This window comes from Balaenoptera borealis (assembly GCF_965194805.1).
Source record: "Balaenoptera borealis genome assembly, chromosome: 6".
Taxonomy (NCBI): Eukaryota; Metazoa; Chordata; class Mammalia; order Artiodactyla; family Balaenopteridae; genus Balaenoptera; species Balaenoptera borealis.
The window spans coordinates 91,517,111-91,539,513 of record NC_138863.1 but is presented as its reverse complement, the minus strand read 5'-3'; the positions used below and the strand labels follow the sequence as shown (position 1 = coordinate 91,539,513).

The following is a 22,403-nucleotide window of genomic DNA, read 5'->3' as shown; positions in this document are numbered from 1 at the left end:
GAAGACTTCCCCTATCGTTCCAATCTTCACTGTCTCCTCCTACCTGAGAAATCTTGGATATTTCAGAGCTCATTTTTATGAAATCAAGATATGTTACAACTTGAAAATATCTTAGAAATCTGTTAGGCGTCACATATTTTAGTAACATCCATGGTCACTGAATAAGTCAAAGACAGAGTAGGAATGGAACCCAAGTATTAGCTCAGTCCACCACACTATGCATAATTCAGTACTAAATTACATTCTCTCTTCTCTAAAGACTGCTGCTGTTTTTCATTTGTGTTGTCTCCACAACGAGGGTATGATTCATTCATTTGTTCACTCACTAACTTATCCATCAATTAGTTATTGATCATGTACATAAATCAGGCACTATTCTGGATTCTGGGTATACAAAAACCAAGAACAAATGGAGTAGCTAGCTAACTATCACGTTTTACACATACCCAATTATAGCACTAATTACATACTGAGCACGTAATTATGCAATAAATACTTGTTTGATTGATTGACCTTTAGAAACAATTGTATCTAGCACTAACTAAATAAGCAATGATTTATAATTTGGGTTTCAAAGTGGAAAAACAGCCAGTCCTTTCCCCCAGTGTCTAGTACTTTTGTCCCTGAATCATGCTACTTTCTTTTTTTTTCAGGATAAAATTTCTCCCAGGAAACATCTTCAAGATTTAAGCAAATAATATGATTTGTACTTCTCAACTTATTTGCCAGACATGTGCGGACATCTAAATCCCAGAAATGTGTATAAGTTGGGCTAAAGCTTGGGCTCCTTGATAAGAAAAACAGAAAAGTACTTTAAAAAAGGGAAGAATATGTAAAAGGGGTTCCATACCTCATACCATATGAGAAATATACTGAAAGTGATTAATATTATTCAGTAAAAATTATTATAACCAAAAATGCTCTTAAGCACACTGACTTTTAATTGTATTTGTTTTAGCCAAATTAGTTTGGGTTAAATGAATCTCTAGAGAATTGACCTGGTAGAGGCAGTAAGAAGCTTCTCATTGAAAGGATCCCCACTGAACTCCTAATATTTGGGAAATTGAAGCAGCAGGAAAATCCAGTATTTGTGCCCTGCATAAGTGAAAAGTTTCTGGTAAGAAACCTGCATGCCCCCTAAGATCAAAGTAATCTGATCCTGGGCTTCCCTGGTGGTGCAGTGGTTGAGAGTCTGCCTGCCAATGCAGGGGACACAGGTTCGAACCCTGGTCTGGGAAGATCCCACATGCCGCGGAGCAACTAGGCCCACAGTGAGCCACAATTACTGACCCTGCACGTCTGGAGCCCATGCTCTGCAACAAGAGAGGCCGCAATAGTGAGAGGCCCATGCACCGTGATGAAGAGTAGCCCCCACTTGCCGCAATTGGAGAAAGCCCTCGCACAGAAACGAAGACCCAACACAGCCATAAATTAATTAATTAATTAATTTTTTTAAAAAAGTAATCTGATCCTTATTGCCCCATTCCCCTGCTCTCATGCACTTGACAGCAGAACAATCTACCAAATTCTGAGGACCATAAAACCAACTATTTTTTTAACCTGCAGGGAAGAAAAGAGAGACAGAGTGGTATGGCAGAAAGATCCAAGGACTGGAAACATACAGGCACACGTGTATATCCATTGTGTGGTATCTCCAGAGGCCGTCTAATTTCTGGTTTTCCCATCTGATGTTTAATGTCTTCACCTGTAAAATGCGGTGTGTGGCTCAACATAGAGGCTCAGTAACTGACAGCTACTACTGCTATCACCACCATCATCATCAACATCACCATCACCCACCACCAGTGAAGAAGATGAGCTTACAACGTGGAGCTACTCAGAATCGTGACTACGTGATTAACAATCATCTTGCACAGCTGAAGAGGTATGCGTCGCTGTAAGAATGCGTCCCACTTACTTTAAAATAACTTGCTGTAGCCATCTGGCTAATGTTTAGCTGGTTAACACCCTCCCTCCAAATTCTGCCGTTTGACTTATTTAAGGCAGGTGTCAGCTACCCAAGGACCTGAGACAACTTCAGTGGCGTTGATATTTCTCTTTTTGTTTCCATCCTTTCCTCCCCATAGCTCTCCCCTCACTTCCTCCTTCTACCTTGCTTTGCCTCTCTCTAGGTTTCTTTCTTTCTTCCTATAGCATTTAACTGAGGCTGGAAATGTCAACTGAAACACAGCCGAGACAGTAAAACTAGATCCCCTTCTCTGGGGTGATCATCGTGATAATGATGACGGTTGTGATAATAAAAGGAATTCACATTTTGAGCACTTAAGATATGCTGGTCACTTTTTTTTAAAGTTTCTTTTTCCTAGTCACGTTTAAGCACATTTCAAACATGATTGAATTTATTCCTCACAACAACCCTATGAGATGGCTACTGATAGTTTCCCTTTTTTACAGATGGAAAAACAAGGCTCAGAGAGGTTAAGGTACTTACTCAAGATAAAAACAGTTATCAATTATCGAAACCAAAATTCTCTAGGCCCAGAGTTCACACACTGGAAGGAATTTTGTGCCTCTTTTTCTGGAGCACATAGTATAGGAGTTCTGGAATGTGTTGGTATGGGTTCCTGACATTACAGCATCCCACAGTGAAATACTGCAGCCCAGCATCTTACTACTTTCTGAGCAGAATCTTACTTGAATACAGCAGCAGCTGAACTTGCAGTTGCTCACAGGGAAGATTGGAACACAGATAGCTGGCAATGTTTATTTTGTGTTCATATTACTTACCAAGAGGAACCATGCTCAGTTATCCCAAAAGAAGATGGTGACAAGTTCTTACACTCAGCATTTAATGAATAAATCCATAGTCTATGTGAATCCCATTGTCTCAGAAGTGAGGAAAATAAAACCACCAAGGGCCTCATTGACTTCAGAATTATGGGAAGTCCCTGACTATATTACAGGCTATTTATCCAAATAAATTCCCAGTCATTCCACAGTGTGTCAATTCTAAGTGCCTACACACACGCTTCAGTTGCTCCTTGGGGGCCATTTTTCTCTACAGAAATGTTCCTGGAAAATACGATATGTTACAAGGGAGCCCTGCCAAGCTGAGCACGATGGGGTTTGCAGGTGAGCAGTTATTCTTTAGGCATTCAGGAAATTCTGAGCATAGAGTCTGAGCTACTTAAAAATGACAGTCAATAATACAAGCCTGGCTGTCGGTGGGGGCCTGGTATGGGTAGAATTCCACAGCAGCCCTGAGGAAACAAGGAATGAGATGTGAGCATCTTCATTTAAACATTAGAGGCACCTCAGATCAAGTGGGTTAAATGGTGATTATTGCTTTGCTAGGAAATGATTTTAACTGAGCAACTGTGTTCTTATTATTTATTTTTTAAAAATTAATTTATTAATTTATTTATTTTTGGCTGCGTTGGGTCTTCGTTGCTGTGCACGGGCTTTCTCTAGTTGCGGCAAGTGGGAGCTACTCTTCGTTGCAGTGCGCGGGCTTCTCATTGTGGTGGCTTCTCTTGTTGCAGAGCACGGGCTCTAGGTGTGCAGGCTTCAGTAGTTGTGGCACACAGGCTCAGTAGTTGTGGCTCATGGGCTCTAGAGCACAGGCTCAGTAGTTGTGGTGTACAGGCTTAGTTGCTCCATGACATGTGGGATCTTCCCAGACCAGGGCTCGAACCCGTGTCCCCTGCATTGGCAGGTGGATTCTTAACCACTGCACCACCAGGGAAGTCCCTGTTTTTATTACTAAAAAAAAAAAATTCTTATTACAAAGCTTACATGGGTTTATTGTATAAAAGAAATATAAAAAACAAAGAAAAACATGATCTGTCACACCACCAATCAGTGTTACCATTCTGCCATATGTACTTCCAGATTTGTTTCAATGTATTCATTCAATGTTATTTAAATATTGCCTATAAGCTAAGTATAGATCTAAGTTGGGAATACACATTGTATTTGTAGTTTGTTTGACCTGAGGTCAAAGTATGCTTCTTTTTGCCTTTTAGCTATTTTCCAATTTACTCCATTAAAAATACCCTGATGGGGCTTCCCTGGTGGCGCAGTGGTTGAGAATCTGCCTGCTAATGCAGGGGACACGGGTTCGAGCCCTGGTCTGGGAAGATCCCACATGCCGCGGAGCAACTAGGCCCGTGAGCCACAACTACTGAGCCTGCGCGTCTGGAGCCTGTGCTCTGCAACAAGAGAGGCCGCAATAGTGAGAGGCCCGTGCACCGCGATGAAGAGTGGCCCCCGCTTGCCACAACTAGAGAAAGCCCTCGCACAGAAACGAAGACCCAACACAGCCAAAAAAAAAAAAAAAAACCCTGATGAATATCTGTGTGATACTATTTGTGTACATTACATTGGGTAAATAATCAAATATAAGTTTTAAGCATCAACAGAATGGGTCAAAAACACGTCAGGCAGGGTTTTAAGGTTTCAGACAGGTTCCAAATTTCCATACAAAAATATTTTCCAGGCTGCATAATTCCTAGGATAAATACGAAAGTGCCTTTTTCACCTCAGTCTTGACAATCTTGGATAACAATAAAAACTTCTTTTGACAAATTTTATGAAAAGATACTATCTGGTTTGGTTATATTTTACCTTTCTTTGCTTATTAATTGAATTAAATAGTTTCCTAAGTATATTCATTATTTGTATTTTATTTTTCTATTTGCTAATGATTTTCTCTATTTTGTCATGTAAATTGTTAGCGGTCACTTCTTAGGAAACTTTTAGTTGTTTCCATCAGAATGCTTCAGATGGGGACTTCCCTGGTGGTCCAGTGGTTAAGACTCCATGCTTCCAATGCAGGGGGTGCGGGTTCGATCCCTGGTGGGGGAACTAAGTAAGATTCCCACATGCTGCATGGCGTGGCCAAAAAAAAAAAATGCTTCAGATAAAGAATTGAAAATTATTTCCTTTGAGAAACTAATACCTGATTGGGGAATTAAAAAATCACTGTAGAGTTTAAGAAACAAACATGCAAACAAAGCAAAGATTACTCATACCCAAGTTAATACTGTAAACGTTCAGGACATACATAAGTTGACATACAGCTGAAGTGCATTGAGTGCTGAGGCAGTTCACTGGGCATGGAGAGGGAGGGCCTGGATACAGTGGAACATGGTGAGATTGGTAGTCAAGCAACCAGGCTCCTTCATGTACCAGGCTTATTAGCATTAAGCAAGCCAGTGAAGGTGTCTGGAACTCCATCTTCTCATTTCTAATACAAAGGTAGACAAGATGATAACTTTCCTCTCTGCAGTTCTATGTAGTTATATTTAGAAGAGTTGAAAAAAATATGGAAGAAAGGGGTGCAGTGTCAGAGTTGGAGAAATTAGAATGATCGTAAATGTTGAGCCCATGGCTTCTACACTTAAATGTCTTTGGTACTGAACAGTGTTTCCTAACATGTGTTCCATAGGACAGTCTTTCCACAAAATGTTGAAGAAAGTTATGAAATACAAGAGTCCTGTGGTCATGTAAGTCTAGGAAATTATTAGATAAGCAAAGTTAAATGCACTTCTGCATTGCATGACTTTTCAGATACTTTAAGATGTTTTTGTGCATGTGGAGCCTTAAGAGGGAGACAGTTTGTGGCATTTGTCAAGTTTATGACCAAGTTTATATACTTTTTTGAAGTATATTTTAGGACTAGGATCCAACAGAACATACTCAGGGAAACAGGCATAAAGAAATGTCAGACTGAACAGGATGGGCAGATAGCCCTTTGGCTTATCTAAACTTTCACCTTGGTTAAGCAACAGCTAGTCCTACTCATGTAGTCATGCCCCCTTCATGGGCCAAGACACAGTGTCAGTGAGCACATCACCTAACTCTCTTTAATGGCAAACCTCTGTGCTAGGTTCATTCAATGTTATTTAAATATTGCCTATAAGCTAAGTACAGATCTAGGCTGGGAATACACATGAGATTTTTATCCATATATGTAGACATACTTTTTTTTTAACAAAAATTGGAGTCATAGGGTACATACATTTTAACCTTTTTTTCAGTCAACAATGTGTTATTAACATCTTTCCTTGTAAGTAAATAATCTTATGTATGTAATTTTAATGGCTATTAATCATTACATTGGCCATGCAATGGCCATTGTAGCACAAGATGATAAGAGCTATAATTGAGATATGGAAACGTTGTTATGGGAACCCAAAATAAGAATCATCTAGCCTAGATCACAGATGCTTATGTAAGCCTCACGGAGAAGGCAAGATGGATGAGTAGAAGATCACCAGATAGACAACGTACGGGGAGGCATTCCACATAGAAAGACAGCATGCCAACCAGATAGAAATGAGAAAGAGCTTAGGACACAGCAAAGAGTTGGGTGTTACCAAGTTTTTTGCCAAGGTGTAGTAAGAGATGAGACTGGAGAAAAGCAGGATCAGATCATAAAGGACCAAATGCAGACGATAAAGGTTTGGGCTCTCTTCTGAGATTATGGGAGAATTATTGAAGAGTTTTAAGTGAATGAGTCATAGGAACAGATTTGAGTTTTATTTTTAAAACAACAACTTTGGCAGTGATAAAGGATCTGATTGGAAGTTTGGATGAAGAGCCCCAAAGGCAGAAGCTGTTTATTCCAAATTTAGTTAAGAAATAATTAGGGCCTGAGCAAGGCAGTGGCATGAACTGCAAATTGTTACCAAGACAAAGGCTTCCCTCTAAATTAAGTGAACTTTTCCAGAAGGATGATGTTAATAAGAATAATCGAGCAAAACTTTAATAGATATGTTAATTCCTTAAAGTTGCCATTGATCAAAATTAACAAAGTGTGATAACAGTTCATTTTAGTTATATGCTCAACCAATTTTATTTAAGCTAACCATAGCTGAGATTATCAGGGGTAGTATTTTTAACAGTCATATTTTGGGGGCATTTTCACAGTGCATAAGGTACTAATTTGAGTGCTATATAAACACTGACTACTGTGAAGTTCTTCCAGTCAAGATCACTGTCTCTGGTTCAGGAAGAAACTGAGTTAAGAAGAAAGATTAATATGGTGGGAAGAATCTCAGTATTCCTCTAACCCAGGGTCCAAAGTCCACTGAAACCATAAGGGAAAACAAAACCTGTGCTCACCTCTTATTAGCAGACATGGCTCCTAAGAGGTCTTGGTGGGTGAAAACCCTTTTTCCCTCTAGACATTGGAGCAGATCCACACTCTTTTTAGGTCCAGAGGGTCAAACGTCTGAGCTATGACTAGTTGCCTTTGGCCTATTTCTAAAAAAGGCCCACTGAGAGTCATTGCCGGTGCTGGCTTGGAGTTGGCTCGAAAATCTTCCCTGAATTCTCCGCCTTCACACCTGCCTTCCTGACCAAGCTTTCTTCTTAGACTATGCCTGTGGAGAGATTATTTTGATCCTATCTTCTCAATAAAGTCATGAAAAAAGAGTCCCAAACAATCTCAGTAATAATAAGCAGTTAATGTAATTTAACTAATTTAGGTATCACTACGACCTATGAAGTGGGTACTATTATTATCCTCATTTTACAGATAAGAAAACTGAGGTCCAAAGAAGCTCATTCAATTGCTTAAGGCAACACATCTAATAAACAGCAAAACATGGGTGTGAGCCCATGAAGTCTGGTTCCAGAGCCTGTGTGCTTAAACGTGCGTTCTCCACCCACTAAGCACTAAGCACCCACTATTGCTGTTCTGCCATGCAGAGAGAGGTTGGTCCATTTCAAATGGTCCATAATTATCAGTTCAAAATTTCAGTTCAACTGATAATTTAAAAACAGGAATCTGCCGAGATGAATTGTAAAATACTATTTCAGAAGTGGTAACTTTCAACTTCCCAGAATATTCATGGCCCAGATGGTCTCAGGTGCCCAACAAACTATGGAGAGACCTTTTCTGAGAACTCACAGCACTGACCTTGTCAGGGATACTGGCTTTCAAGAAAGGGAGCAATGCTTATCTTTGTAAGGAGATCTTGAATCCAGATATATATTAGATTTTATTCTAAATGGAATAATTGTATAATGTTCTATGACACACGATTTTTCCATTGATTTAAGCATTAAGACAACAGTTATTTACTGAGTTCCACCGGATAAAAGTCTGTTTGCTTTTATATTTTTTTCTCAAGGGTGTTAAAACCAATAAAGCCACAAAATCAGAACTCAGAAAAGAATTGTGAGTCAGACAAGTATTGCGGGAAGGATCTTTATGGTCAGGGGAAGTAAGAAAGGCTTTAACATACACATACACTCTTCAGGACTTTTTGGCGAGACACAGTATTCTGTCACACGTAACACCTAAGATACACACACACACACACACACACACGCACACACACACTTCTAGCAGTACAATAACCCATCTGCCTGTCACCCATGAGGACAACTGAACTCTTCCACTGCAGCTTATTATGGTAGAACAGGTCTAAAAGACAACCCTAAATATAAAACCTTGCACAACATGTGGGTTCAGTGACTATTGAATGTTTACTTCAGGATGTGAATAAGACATGGAATCTGTGAAAAATAAAAGTACTGTGGTTATAAGAATGATGGTATATGGGATATAAAAAAAAGCAAAAAGTTTCTTTTGATGAACCATTTCTAGCGTATATACAGCTTACACAGAGAGGAACTATTTGCTCAAAAAGTGGTAATTTCCATTTTAAATGCATCTGAGATTTCAACTATTTTTAGTGGTATAAAATTTTTACAACCTTTGACTTGGTACCTCCTACTAAACACATCCTTTCAAAAGCATGAAATGTTGAAGGTCTGTCTGTATTATTCAAACCAGCAATTAGAACCAGATGTTACTGCTCTTTATATTTAGACACTACATTTCAATATCTAAAAAAGAAAGAATGCTCATGAAGTACAGAGAGAATAATTTATAAATGCAATTAAAGCATATTGTTTAGATTCCTTCTCACTAATTTACCTGATTGCAAAGTAAAATTAAATGAATTCATATTTAAATGCAAAATTGGGCCAATGAGTAACGAAATTTTTCAAACTGTGTGTATAAGAAGATACTATTGTTGCATCAGATATATTTCTTTTTCAATTTTATACCTTTACTATAAAGTCTTCCATCTTCTTTATGATGCATTCGAATTATAGGTAACATAATGTCTAAATTTATGTTAACTTTAAAGAAAATATATGGACTGGTTAGAAAAGAGCAACTTGAAACTAACTGTATGCTCTATATAGTAGCAAAGCTTTTCATAGGAATCTATAAATATTGCAGATATCACATGCCTTCCCTGAAGTTTGGCATGTTCTTCACTTAGGGAAATAATAGAATGGAAATCATATGTCCCTTTCAACACTACTTGAAAAAGTATGTCATACATATGGAGTATAAACATAGGCAGAGCTAACAAAATAGAACTCATTCTTAAAGTTTGGCTGACCCCAAATTATTGGTGCTTGGAAAGATATAGGATGGCTAAGCACCTTTTTCCTCAATTATGGGATAATCCAGTAAGTACTTCTTTTAATTCAGTACATTATGGCATTTTCTTGGAGGTGGGTTTTCTTCCTGACCGTGGTCTTTGTTTGGGTAATATTAAATAGATTGGTCTTTTCTGAGTGTATGCCAATGGCTGGCGGCACATGGATAGCCTGCCATACATGCCAGTAGCAGAGGAGCCTGCAATGGGTTAATAGCCTGACGCTGTGACAGATGCACAGGATTGAGAACTGAAAGCAGTGACCCTCTGAGAAGCTGCTGAACTAGTGAGTGGTGAATGACTATTGAGTCCTGGGGCTCTATACCAAAAGGACACTATTGTATCTAGATGTCAGCAGAACACAGGGTTAATAATCCTCTTTAATCTCTAATTGCTTTGCTCATAATTCAAGGGTGAATGAAAGCTGCAGTGTTCTTAAGGTCACTTTTCAGGTTATTATAGTATGTCAACTTAAAGGTAAATAGAAATAGTTCACTCATTCATTCAAAATATTATGCACCCACTTTTTACCAGGCACTATTTATATGTACCAAGCATTTGCATTCACTAGTATTAGCTTATTCTGTAATCTCAAAACTGTGAAAATAATTGTGGCTCAAATAATAATAATAGTTATTATGTATATAGTGCAATCCATGTGCCGGACACTGTTCTAAGCATTTTATATACACTATTTCATTGAATCCTTATAGCAATCTTGTGGGTTAAGTGTTATCAGTAGCCCATTTTATAAATGAGGATATAGAGGCACAATTCATTACTTTAATTTGCTGAAAGTCACATAGCTAGTAAGAAATAGACCCAAAATTCAATCAAACCCAATCTGGTCTCTGAGCCTTTATTCTTTACCATGATGCTAAATTTCCTTCAACTAAATAAGAGTGTAGTCTATTCCACATACAATTCCAGGTATGCAGGCCCAGCCAAACTGATATGTGAATACACAATTACCAAGGCCAAAGATTCCTTTATCTTGTTGTTCCGCTATTTTCTATATACAGCTTCTAATCATATTCCAAAATGGCTGCTTTAGTACCAACCACTCCAGTCAGCCAGAAGATGGAAAAAAAAAAAAAAGGAGACAAACTCTTTTCTTTGAAGGACTCTTCTCAGAAGCTTCACAAGTAACTCTGCATATACCCCACTGGCCAGAACTTAGTCACATGATCGTAATGGAGTCTAGGATGTGTAGACTTTATTCTTTATTCCCATGCCCCCTGTTACTTGAGAATCTAAATACTGAGGAAAAAGGGAAGAGCAGCATTCTTTATCAAAATATTTAAAAACCAGCCCTAAAACAACTGTACCTTTCAGAATATTCCTGCTGTTGTCCCTAATGTTTCTTTCTTCCCAAGTCAGTCTTTCTGAATCCAGATGCTTTGGGGCCATTGGTAGACCTGGATTCTGCTGGCTCTCCCTCACGTGATATCTGATAAGCAGACAGCACCTGTCCCTAAGTCATATTGGTAAACTGGAAACTAGCAACAGTCCCCAAGCTGCAGATCACCAGTATTTCCCTCTATCCTTTGGTAAAAAACTGATTAAATGAATTTTCATCAGGATAAAGTACTTCCATCAGATTGGGGAAAATGGTTTGTTTGTTGACTAATATATATGTAAACATTTTTATTTCTGGGATATAACATAAGAATAACAGAGCCATTGATTAAGAATTCAGAAAGAGGGCTTCCCTGGTGGCGCAGTGGTTGAGAATCTGCCTGCCAATGCAGGGGACACGGGTTCGAGCCCTGGTCTGGGAAGATCCCACATGCCGCGGAGCAACTAGGCCCGTGAGCCACAACTACTGAGCCTGCGCGTCTGGAGCCTGTGCTCCGCAACAAGGCCGCGATAATGAGAGGCCTGCGCACCGCGATGAAGAATGGCCCCCACTTGCCACAACTAGAGAAAACCCTCGCACAGAAACGAAGACCCAACACAGCCATAAATAAATAAATAAACCCAAAGTTTAAAAAAAAAAAAGAATTCAGAAAGAATATACCTATCGGATTCATGATAAAAAATATTCAGTGTACCATACAACACATAAAAAAATGCTATTGGTTTGGAATATTACGGAGTTTAAGACCCTTCCCCCTCTAAAAACATATCCTCATCAGTGGTCTTGAGTGCCTCTTCATTTCAGATCACACCAGGGAGATATTCACTAGTGAACGTAATTTCTCTCTCTTTTTTTTTTTTTTTTCTATTTTCTCAAAGTCCCTAAATCACGTTCTCCTTGAAGTTGAAAAGTAATGAGTAGGAGTTATTGATAGCACAAAACAGGATGCCAAGTCTCATAATTCCAAGTCACTGGAAATGGTTTAAGGTAATAGCAGGAAGCAATGTTCCCCCTTCTTTCCAAGAACATTAAGAAAGGAGTTACCCTCAAAGGATCCTGGAAATATGTGGATTAACTTGGAAACAGCATATACTGACGTGGAGACAACACTAACCTTAGTTACATATACGAAATGGACCAGTTTGGTTTTGGATAGTCCTCATTTGATTTTTGGAACCCTTCCACGTGCCTGCTGTCTTCTGCTTCCTTAATCTCTCACAAGCTTTTATGCATTCTCACTCCCATCAGACAGAAAGCACCAGAAGCCACCAAGACCTTATGCCCTAGTTTCACATATTCACGAAGTCGAGATCCTTATAAAAGCCGTTTTTAAAGGGAAGAATCCAAATGAGTAGCTGTTCCCCCCCAGATTTTTAGAGTTCTAGAACTTACAAATGGAAGGCATTTTGAGTGACTATATACTCCTAGTATCATCTTCAAATTTCTTCATGAACCAGGTACTTCACACGTGCCTTCTATGAGAATCACTTGGAAGATTTCTAAACAGTGCTTCTCTGGCTCCACCTAAGACCCACCAAATCAAAATCCATAGCAGTAAAACCCAGGAATCTGCATTTTTAAGAATTTTTCAGCCTTTTAAAACCTATGATCCATTTGAGTGATTCTGCTTTAAAGCCAGATTTGGAAACCACTAACATCAGGTAGCATAAAGCCTGTGAAAAACAAGGTGTCCTTGCTTGTAGAATGACTAGATTTGATGGAAGATTTCTTTATTTTTTATTTAATTTTTAATTTTATTTACTTATTTATTTTTTTGCCATGCCATGGGGCTTGTGGAATTTTAGTTCCCTGACCAGGGATTGAACCTGCGCCCTTGGCAGTGAAAGCGCAGAATCCTAATCACTGGACTGCCAGGGAATTCTCTAAATTTGATGGAAGATTTGAATGTTCTCTGAATCTACAGAAGAACACAACACTCAATTTTGTCATATCCAACTCTATGTATTGTCTGTTATTAATTATCCAAAGAACAAGAACACTAAAATGTATAGAATTCCTTTGTTCAATACCATTTAATGATAACTGAGGTTTACAATAATAACCTTAAGGTACTACAAGTACCTCTGGCATTATCAAAGAAAGATTAAACTCATTCAGTACTACTTTACGGTCTAAATGTATTCTAGTTTTTGGAAGTTGGTCTTTTACATGTACTATGGTGACTTTATTACTCATCAGTTGTGTCAACTTGAGCAAGCTACTCAACCTAAGTCAGATTCCTATCTGAAAAATGTGAATATACACTCTTCTCAGGGTGAAATTTCAGATATAATATTTGCAAGGTGCTTGATATGCAGTTAACATTTAATGCCTGGCAAATATGACTATTTGGCGGAGACATAAATGAGAAAACCAGAAGCTGCAGGACACACTGCAGAGACCTGATCTTGGGGTCATCACCTGGACTTTTTAAAAATACCAAGTCCTCTCCTAGTACCAGAACTCTGAAGCAGGAGATCTAGGATGGGGCCCAAAAAGCTGAATATTTAACACGCATTTCAGGTTTTTGATGAATATTGTCAGCAAACCCTCACTTGGAGATTCTCAGCCTTCAAGATTCCAACCCCGGTGGTTAGAAGGCTGCTGTATATAAGTTTCCATGCTCCTGCTCCTAAACATTTCCCATTTTGAAGAAAGTCTTTCTACCACTCTCCCAACCCCCAGCAATTAAGCACTACTTTATTTCCTATGCTTAGTCAGAACACCATGAAAATTTAGCTTGAGAAAGGGCAGTTTGTCCCTTGCATTTTAAACCAATGAGAAATAATACTGGCAGACCTGTTATATTTTGGAACACAATTGTGTGCATCTTAAAGGGTTCTGAGGGACCAAATAATGCAACTGCCTCACAGGATCCTCAAATTCTCCACTTTCCTCCAATAAAGTTTGTAATTCCTACTTGAAAAGACATGTTAGCATGTGAATCAGCAGGCACTGCTGACTCTGTAAGATTGAGGAGAAGGGAGGATGGCATAAAAAGACTAAGGAACCATGACATTTACAAATCTAGTTAACAAGGTTTGAAGCGCAATGGTAAATATCATCTCTAAAGTCTCAGGTTACATTTTCTACCCTACGAAAGGGGCAATCAAGACTATCGATAAAGAGAAAAGCTCCTCATCTTGCAAATCAAGAAAGCAAGGGCAGCTGATATAAAAGGACCAGGGAAAACTTCCGTTCTCCATGGAAGCAGCACCTTCCTGAGAAGGAAGCTGCCTGCAGTTCTTCTGCACCTCATATGCAGGACTGGCCTCCCATATACACAGGATATGAAGGGCAATGCGGAGATAATTATGAAGCTTCTAAAAGATTCCAAATAGCTGTCTAGAGTAAATAATGGGAACTCTTCATTTACCCCCAAACCTTAGTCCTCCCAAACTTAGTAAATGATAATACTACGTTCCAGTAGCTCAGTCCAAAAGCCTCAGTCATCCTTGATTCCTATTATTTTCTCTCATCTCATATCTGATATATCAGCAAGCCCTCCCTGCAGGCTCTAGCTTGGAAACATAATCAGAATCACATCACTTCACACTCACTCAACTGCTGCCACACTAGCCAAGCTGCCATCCTTTCTCAGCTGGATTATTGCGAAAGCTGCTTACCTTTATCTCTCTGCCAAGATTCTCACCTCCCTACGGTTTATCCTCCACTCAGCACACAAAATGATGGATTGCTGGAGAAGGTTTCTCTTCCTACTCTAGGCTCGGCCTTCAGCCATCCCTGCCTGTACCTCAGAGAGTGTCTCTCTCCACATTGTTGCCCTCTCCCTGTGGTGCATAGAGGTTGCTTTTTACCTGGGGACAGAGGCCCAGGAGGCTCACTGTTGTCCTGGTCCAGCCTCAGTCTCAGGTAAGTCCTGTGTCACTGGGTCTTGGTGGTGGGGCTTAGTGATACTATCTCTTACCTATAGCAGCTAAATCCTGCCCTCAGGCGATCCTTCTGCAGAACAGTGTTTCCTGCCCTCCTCCAACAGAAGGAGGTCTCAAATGTCCTTGGCCCAGCAAAGTTTTCTGTCCTTCCCCCAGGGACAGGCTTTTCTTTTACATTCCTCCAAGCAGCAGTGGGTCTTCTCCCATCCAGGACAGCAAGGTTTGTTGCCTTTCCCCCAGTGGCCTCAGGCTTTTGTTCCATGGGAGACAAAGGTCTCATCCAGGATTCAACCCTTTCCTGGGAGTCTTTCCCAGATCTCTCATCTTTCTTCCAATCTTTCTCTAGAGCACCTCATGGAGAGTCATGGAGAAGAGCCTACAAGTGAGGGCCAGCACCCCTGTGTCTGCAGCTCAGAGGGGTCTATTTAGCAATTCCTTAAAATTTTAGCTGAATGCTTCTTACTCACTTGTATGGCAGCCCTAATTCTGCCCACACTTTGCCACAGGTAAACCAGTGCTCACTTTCCAGCTTCTTGGAGACACCTGTATTTTCTTAGATTTCAGACTAATTAGCTACCCTGTGAACTCACCACTCTGATGGCATTAGCAAAAGTTAAGATCTTGTAGTCTGTCTGGCTTTTTCTTGTCGTTAAGCTGGGAGATACTTTTTTTGCCTCATAACTAGATTTTTGCAATTGTCTTACTAATTAGTTTCCCTGTCATCTTTCTCTCTCTCATCTCAGTCTATTTTTTCCAATGCCTGTTTCATTATGCCCTCCTCCAAAATAGTCAATGGTTCTGTATTTCATAACCAGTCAATTCTTACGCTATAAGCTAACAATTCAGAGAAGCATACTTTTCAGGGCTAGGAAGGACCTTCAGAGCTGTTTAGAGTCTAATTCCAATTACCTTTACAACCTTCTCTCTCTTCACCCTTCAACCCAAACCCCTTCTCCTTTAGGCACAATTCCTCAATGTCTCAACCCACAAACATTCATTGGACACCTGATTATTACGCATTACATCGGGTACTTTGTATTCAGAAATAAAATACAGACCTTTCTCTCATGAAGCTACATACAGCTGAACGCACATTTTGCACATTTACTTTCATCTTTGCTCATTCTGTGCCATCCTTCCATATCCATGTCTCTGTCCTCCATACAAACATTGGAGCAAGCATCATGATCTCCATGATGTCTTCTTTAACCATTGCAGAATTATCCTTTTTTCCTTCCTTGTGTTTTACAGTACTTCATTTGTACCTCTCCATATCTCTAATTAAATTATAAGTATCATAAAAGAATAAATCCAAAGAATAGATACAAAAAGAATAGATACAAAGTTAGCAAAACTTTGTATCATACCATAGTAGTATCTGGCATTTGAGGTGCTTGATACTTACTTATTAAATGAGGTTATATACCATAGTCATTAGAAACATGGGCTGGAGTCAGACAGACTTGAGTTTAAATTCTGACTTTGTCATTGTGTGATGTGAGGCAAACTTTGTAACCACAGCCTTATTTTCCTCATTTGAACAATGAAGAATATAGGGTTGCTGTAAGGATAAATGAGATGTTGTATATAATACGCCTTATATGTCGTAAGGATACAGTAAATAGGAAACTACCATATTAGTCCTAAATTACAGTGCAGTAAGCACTCATATGCAGTCATAGGCTGGATTTATCCTGGTACAAAGGACAGCTCACCCAAAGGAGTCTGAACTTACAACCATAATGGCTTCGTTAGTAATTGGTTTAAAAAATATTGCTGAGCCTCTGTCTGTCTCTTGGTAAGAGGGAATAGGACGAAGGCAGTCAAAAGATATAAATTCTCAGTTATAAGATAAATAAGTACTTAGGGATGTAATGTACAATCAATAAATATCATTAACATTGTTATATGTTATATATGAAAGTTAGTAAGAGAATAAATCCTAAGAGTTCTCATCACAAGAAAATAATTTGTTTCTATTTCTTTAATTTTGTATCTATGTGAGATGATGGATGTTCACTAAACTTACTGTGATAATCATTTCATGATGTATGTAAGTCAAATCATTATGCTGTACACCTTAAACTTATACAGTGCTATATGTCAATTATATCTTAATAAAACTGGAAGAATAAATAAATAACTTCCATCTTCAAACACTCAGGTCCAGAATGAACCAAAAGTAAACATTTTGATCAGAAGCCTTAAACAGAAATTCTAAGTCCATTTAGATGAGAGGAGAGGGGGAACTTAATTGCAAAAGATGTAGGGTTTTTTTCTTTTTCAAGATAGATTTTAGAGCAGCATGTGACATATCAGTAGATTGCCACTAAACGTAACAAAGGTCAATATTGATATTAATTGGAAGAGGACTGAACCCCTAAATTGATGGTCTTCATCTCTCTCTTCAAGAATATCCTAGGGGCTTCCCTGGTGGCACAGTGGTTGAGAATCTGCCTGCCAATGCAGGGGACACGGGTTCGAGCCCTGGTCTGGGAAGATCCCACATGCCACGGAGCAACTAGGCCCGTGAGCCACAATTACTGAGCCTGCGCGTCTGGAGCCTGTGCTCCACAACAAGAGAGGCCGCGATAATGAGAGGCCTGTGCACCGCGATGAAGAGTGGCCCCCACTTGCCACAACTAGAGAAAGCCCTCGCACAGAAACGAAGACCCAACACAACCATAAATAAATAAATAAATAAATTAATTAATTAATTAAAAACTTAAAAAAAAAAAAAAGAATATTCTAAACTATGAGAAGAAAAGAAACAAAGCCCAGATGGGTTCACTGATGAATTCTACCAAACATTCAAGGAAAAATTATACCAATTCTCTGCCATCTCCTCCAGAAGATAGAAGGAGAGGACATACTTCTTAAGTCATTCTATAAAGCCAACACTGTCCTAATACCAAAACCTTACAAAGATATTACAAGAAAGGAAACTATAGATCAATCTCTCTCATGAACATACATGCAAAAATCCTCAACAAAGTATTAGCAAATTGAATCCAACATATATAAAAAGAATTTTACACTATGATCAAATGAAATTTATTCCAGGTATGCAAGCCTGGTTCAACATTCAAAAATGAAATAATATAATTCATCGCATCTACAAGTTAAAGCAGAAAAATCATATGATCTTGTCAATAGATGCAGAGAAACCATTTGACAAAATCTAACATCTATTCATGATAAAAACTCTCAGCAAACTATAAAAAGAGGGGAACTTCCCTGACCTGATAAAGAATATCTACAAAAAACTAACAGCTAACATCTTATTGTACATGATAAGAAATTAGATGCTTTCCTACTAAGGTCAGAACCAAGGCAAAGCTGTCCCCACACCACTCCTATTCAACATTGTATTGGAAATCCAAGCTGAAGCAGTAAGACAAGAAAGGGAAATAAAAGGTATATAGATTTGGAAGAAGGAAATAAAATTGTCTTTGTTTGCAGATGACATGATTATCTATGTAGAAAATTTCAAAGAACAACAACAACCAAAAACTCTCCAGAAACTAATAAGCAATTCTAGCAAGGTTGCAGGATACCAAGTTAATATGCAAATTAGTTGCTTTCCTATATACCAGCAATGAACAATTGAAATTTGAAATTAAAATTACAATATCATTTACATTAGAGAGAGAAAAAAAATACTTAGGTATAAATTTAACAAAATATATATACAAGATCTAGATGAGGAAAACTACCAAACTCTAATAAAATAAATCAAAGAAGAACTTTAAAAATGGAGATATATTCTATGTTCATGGAAAGGAAGTTTCAATATTGTTACGATATCAGTTCTTCCCAAATTGATATAAGCGTTCAATGTAACCTCAATAAAAATCCGAGACAGGTATTTTGGGATTGATTGACAAACTGATTCTAAAGTGTTTTTTTTTTTTTTTTTTTTTGGCCTCACCGTGTGGCTTGTCTGATCTCAGTTTCCCGACCAGGGATTGAACCTGGGCCCTGGCAGTGAAAGCCTGGAATTCTAACCACTAGGCCATTAGGGCGCTCCCTGATTCTAAAGTTTACATTGAGAGACAAAAGACCCAGAATAGTCAACACAATACTGAAGGAAAAGATCAAAGCTGAGGCACTACACTACCCAACTTCAAAATTTACTGTAAAGCTACGGTAATCAAAGACAGTGGGGTACTGGTAAAAGAATAAATAAACAGATCAATGGAACAGCATAAACAGCCCCAAAATAGAGCACGCAAATATAGTCAACTGATCTTTGACAAAGGAGCAAAAGAAATTCAATGGAGAGAAGGTAGTCTTTTCAATAAATACTGTTGGAACAACTTGACATCCACATACCAAAAAAGAAAAAAACGGATATAGGCATAGACGTTACACCATTCACCCTTCACAAAAATTAACTCAAAATGGATCACAGCCTTAAATGTAAATCACAAAACTACAGAACTCCCAGAAAATAACATAGAAGAAAATCTAGATGACCTTAGGTTTGGCAAAGACTTTTTAGATAGTACACAAAAGTCTTAATCCATGAAAGAAAAAATTGTCAAGTTGGACGTCATTAAAATTAAAAACTTCCATTTTGTGAAAGACACTGTTAAGAGAATGAGAAGACACAACACAGACTGGGAAAAAAAATTTGCAAAAGACATATTTGATAAAGAAATGTTATTCAAAATATACAATAAACTCAAAACTCAACAATAAGAAAAGGAACAACCCAGTTTAATAATGGGCAAAAGTTCTGAACAGTCACCTCAACCAAGATGAAGTACAGATGACAAATAAACATATGAAAAAATGTTCAACATCATTCTTCATTAAGGAATTGCACATTAAAATAACAATAGCTAAAATCCAAGCCGCAGACAACACCAAATGCTAGTGAGGATATGAAGTAACAGGAACTCTCATTCATTGTTGGTGGGAATGCAAAATGATACAGCCACTTTGGAAGAAAGTTTGGCAGTTTCTTACCAAACCAAACCTATTCTTAACACACAATCCAGCAATTGTGCTCCTTGGTATCTACCCAAATTGAGTTGAAAAATTATATCCACAAAAACCTGAACAGGAACGTTTATAGCAGCTTTATTCATAATTGCCAGAACTTGGAAGCAACCAAAGTGTCTCTCAGTAGGTGAATGGATAAAGAAACTGTGGTACACTCAGACAATGGACTGTTATTCAGCACTAAAAAGAAATGAGCTATCAAGGCATGAAAAGACATGGCAGAACCTTAAATGTATACTACTGAGTGACAGAACGTAACCTGAAAGTACTACATACTGTATGATTTCAATTATAAGACATTCTAGAAAAGGCAAAACTATGGAAAGAGTAAAAAGTTGAGTAATTGCCAGGGGGTAGGGGTAGGGAAGGATGAATAGGTGGGGAACAGGGAATTTTTAGGGAAGTGAAACTACTCTGTAGGATAAAATAGTAGGTATATGTATTACACACTTGTCAACATCCATAGAATGAACAACAGCAAGAGTGAACCCTAATGTAAACTATGGGCTTTGTTTGATAATGTTGTATACATGCTGTTTCATGGATTGTAATAAATGCACCACACTGATCTGGAATATTGGTGATGGGGAGGATGGGGAGGTGTTGGAACTCTCTCTACTTTCCCCTCAATTTTTTGTGAACCTAGAATCACTCTAAAAAATAAATCTTGGGAACGTCCCTGGTGGTGTAGTGGTTAAGACTACACGCTCCCAATGCAGGGAGCCCGGGTTCGATCCCTGGTCAGGGAACTAGATCCCACATGCATGACACAACTAAGAATTTGCATGCCACAACTAAGGAGCCCACTGCCGCAACTAAGATCTGGTGCAACCAAATAAATAAATAAATAAATATCTAAAATAAATAAATAAATAAATCTTACTAATTTAAAAAAAAAATCAAATCAATCAATCCAAGAGAACCAGAGAGTCCACATCAGGAGATCTGTGGTTCCTTCTGTAAAGTCAAGTGGAGAGTTAAAGAGAAAATTTCTAAGAAATCCAGTAGTCAGGAGCATGAGAAGCACCAAATAGGCCAGACACAGTGATATAGATAAGGCCAAACAGATAGCACAGTCATTCATGTAGAAAGTTCTGTAGCATTGTTGCCTACTACAAGAATGACAGGGAAACCATATGACTCAGCTATTCCACTTCTGGGTATTTGAAAAAGAAATCTGAAAAACACAAAACACTAATTCATAAAGATATATACACCCCTATGTTCATTTCAGTTTTATTGATAATAGCCAAGATATGGAAACAACCTAAGTGTCCACTGATGGACAAAAGGATAAGGAAGATGTGGTACACACAACGGAATACTACTCAGCCATAAAAGAGAATGAAATCCTACCATTTGTGACAACGTGGATGGACCTTAAAGGTAGTATGCTAAGTGAAATAAGTCAAATGGAGAAAGACAAATATTATATTATTTCACTCATAGGTGGAATCTAAAAAAAACAAAGAGACAAACAAAACAATAACAAACTCATAGATAGAGGGAACAGATCAGTGGTTACCAGAGGGGATAGGGGTTGGGGGTGGGCGAAATGGGTGAAAGAGTCAATTGTATGGTGATGCATGGAAACTACACTTGTGATGGTGATCATTTCATAGTGCATACAGATGTCAAATTATGATGCTATACACTAGAAACTTATATAATACAAAAATTAAGAAATAAAAATAAGGGTAACTAGTTACCCTTTGGGGGGAGAAAAAGAATGACAGGTAAGACCTCTGACTTCTAGGAAGAAAACCAGACTGAGCGGAATTTAAGTAGCAATTTAAAATAAGTATATGGAAATGAGGGTGTTTATCTAGGCCAAGTTGTAGTACTCAATTAAAAATCCCTTTCTAAGCATGTGAATATAGGTAATTAGTGGTCAGTATGTATCTAGTTTTTTTAATAGTTATAATTATATGATTTTAATAAAAATACTGTAATTTGTGTTCTCATGAGCATTGAAAGCTTTACTCTCTGTTTATCTCTTGGACTTTTGCTAACCTAACAAGGGTCATTCAGAAGAATCTTACTAAAGTTTCAGGCAGGCATTTTGTTTGAGATGCTCTAACTAATTTCTTGGAGCTAGCCCTAGCATATTTAAATTAAGTGCTTTTTATCCCATCTATCATTTATTCAACAGAGAAGCACTGAGGACCTAGTTTTCCAAGCTCTGTGACTCGCAAGCTAATCTTCTGCCTGTCCTGCTAACAGCCGACTCACTCTAGCTTGCTGCCAAATGATAGCTTAATTTTATATATGTATCGTGAGATTGGGTGTGTCTATCTGCAAGATTAGACCAGCTGTCTGATCTTGAATCCAACTCCTGTCTCACATGAAATATAAGATAGGTTCTGATGCTAGCAATATGAGTCTCAGTTAAGTCTATTCACATGGCATATGTGTGTGTGTGTGTGTGTGTGTGTGTGTACACATGAGTTTTTATGTATTTTCTACAATGTGCAGACACATAGGCCATTCCCCCATGATCAGCATCACAAGCCTGAGAAGATGAAAGAGACCAGCCTCATCCTGGTAGGATAAGTTGAGATGGTGAAAGCTTAGAGTGAATTAGGAGCCTTGGGACCAAAGCACTGGCTTAGAGCTCTAATGGGATGGCAATGCCTTGGAGGAGATGGAGGATTGACTGGGAAGACAAAGGACTGTGGAAACTTAGTGTATATTGGAAAGAGAATTAGA

The 22,403-nt window shown here is 38.4% G+C and overlaps 1 long non-coding RNA gene across 2 annotated transcripts in view; it reads right to left on the bottom strand.

Annotated features, from left to right (window-relative positions):
- LOC309630500 overlaps positions 1–22,403 on the bottom strand; it is a 141,858-nt gene that overhangs the window by 22,905 nt on the left and 96,550 nt on the right. Inside the window, exon 2 of one of the 2 annotated variants that reach the window (XR_014245708.1) lies at positions 3,732–7,349. The exons of the other annotated variant lie outside the window; for it this stretch is intronic. This is a non-coding gene — a long non-coding RNA (uncharacterized lncRNA). Of the gene's footprint in view, positions 1–3,731; positions 7,350–22,403 lie in introns of those variants that run through there. 2 annotated transcript variants of the gene reach the window in all.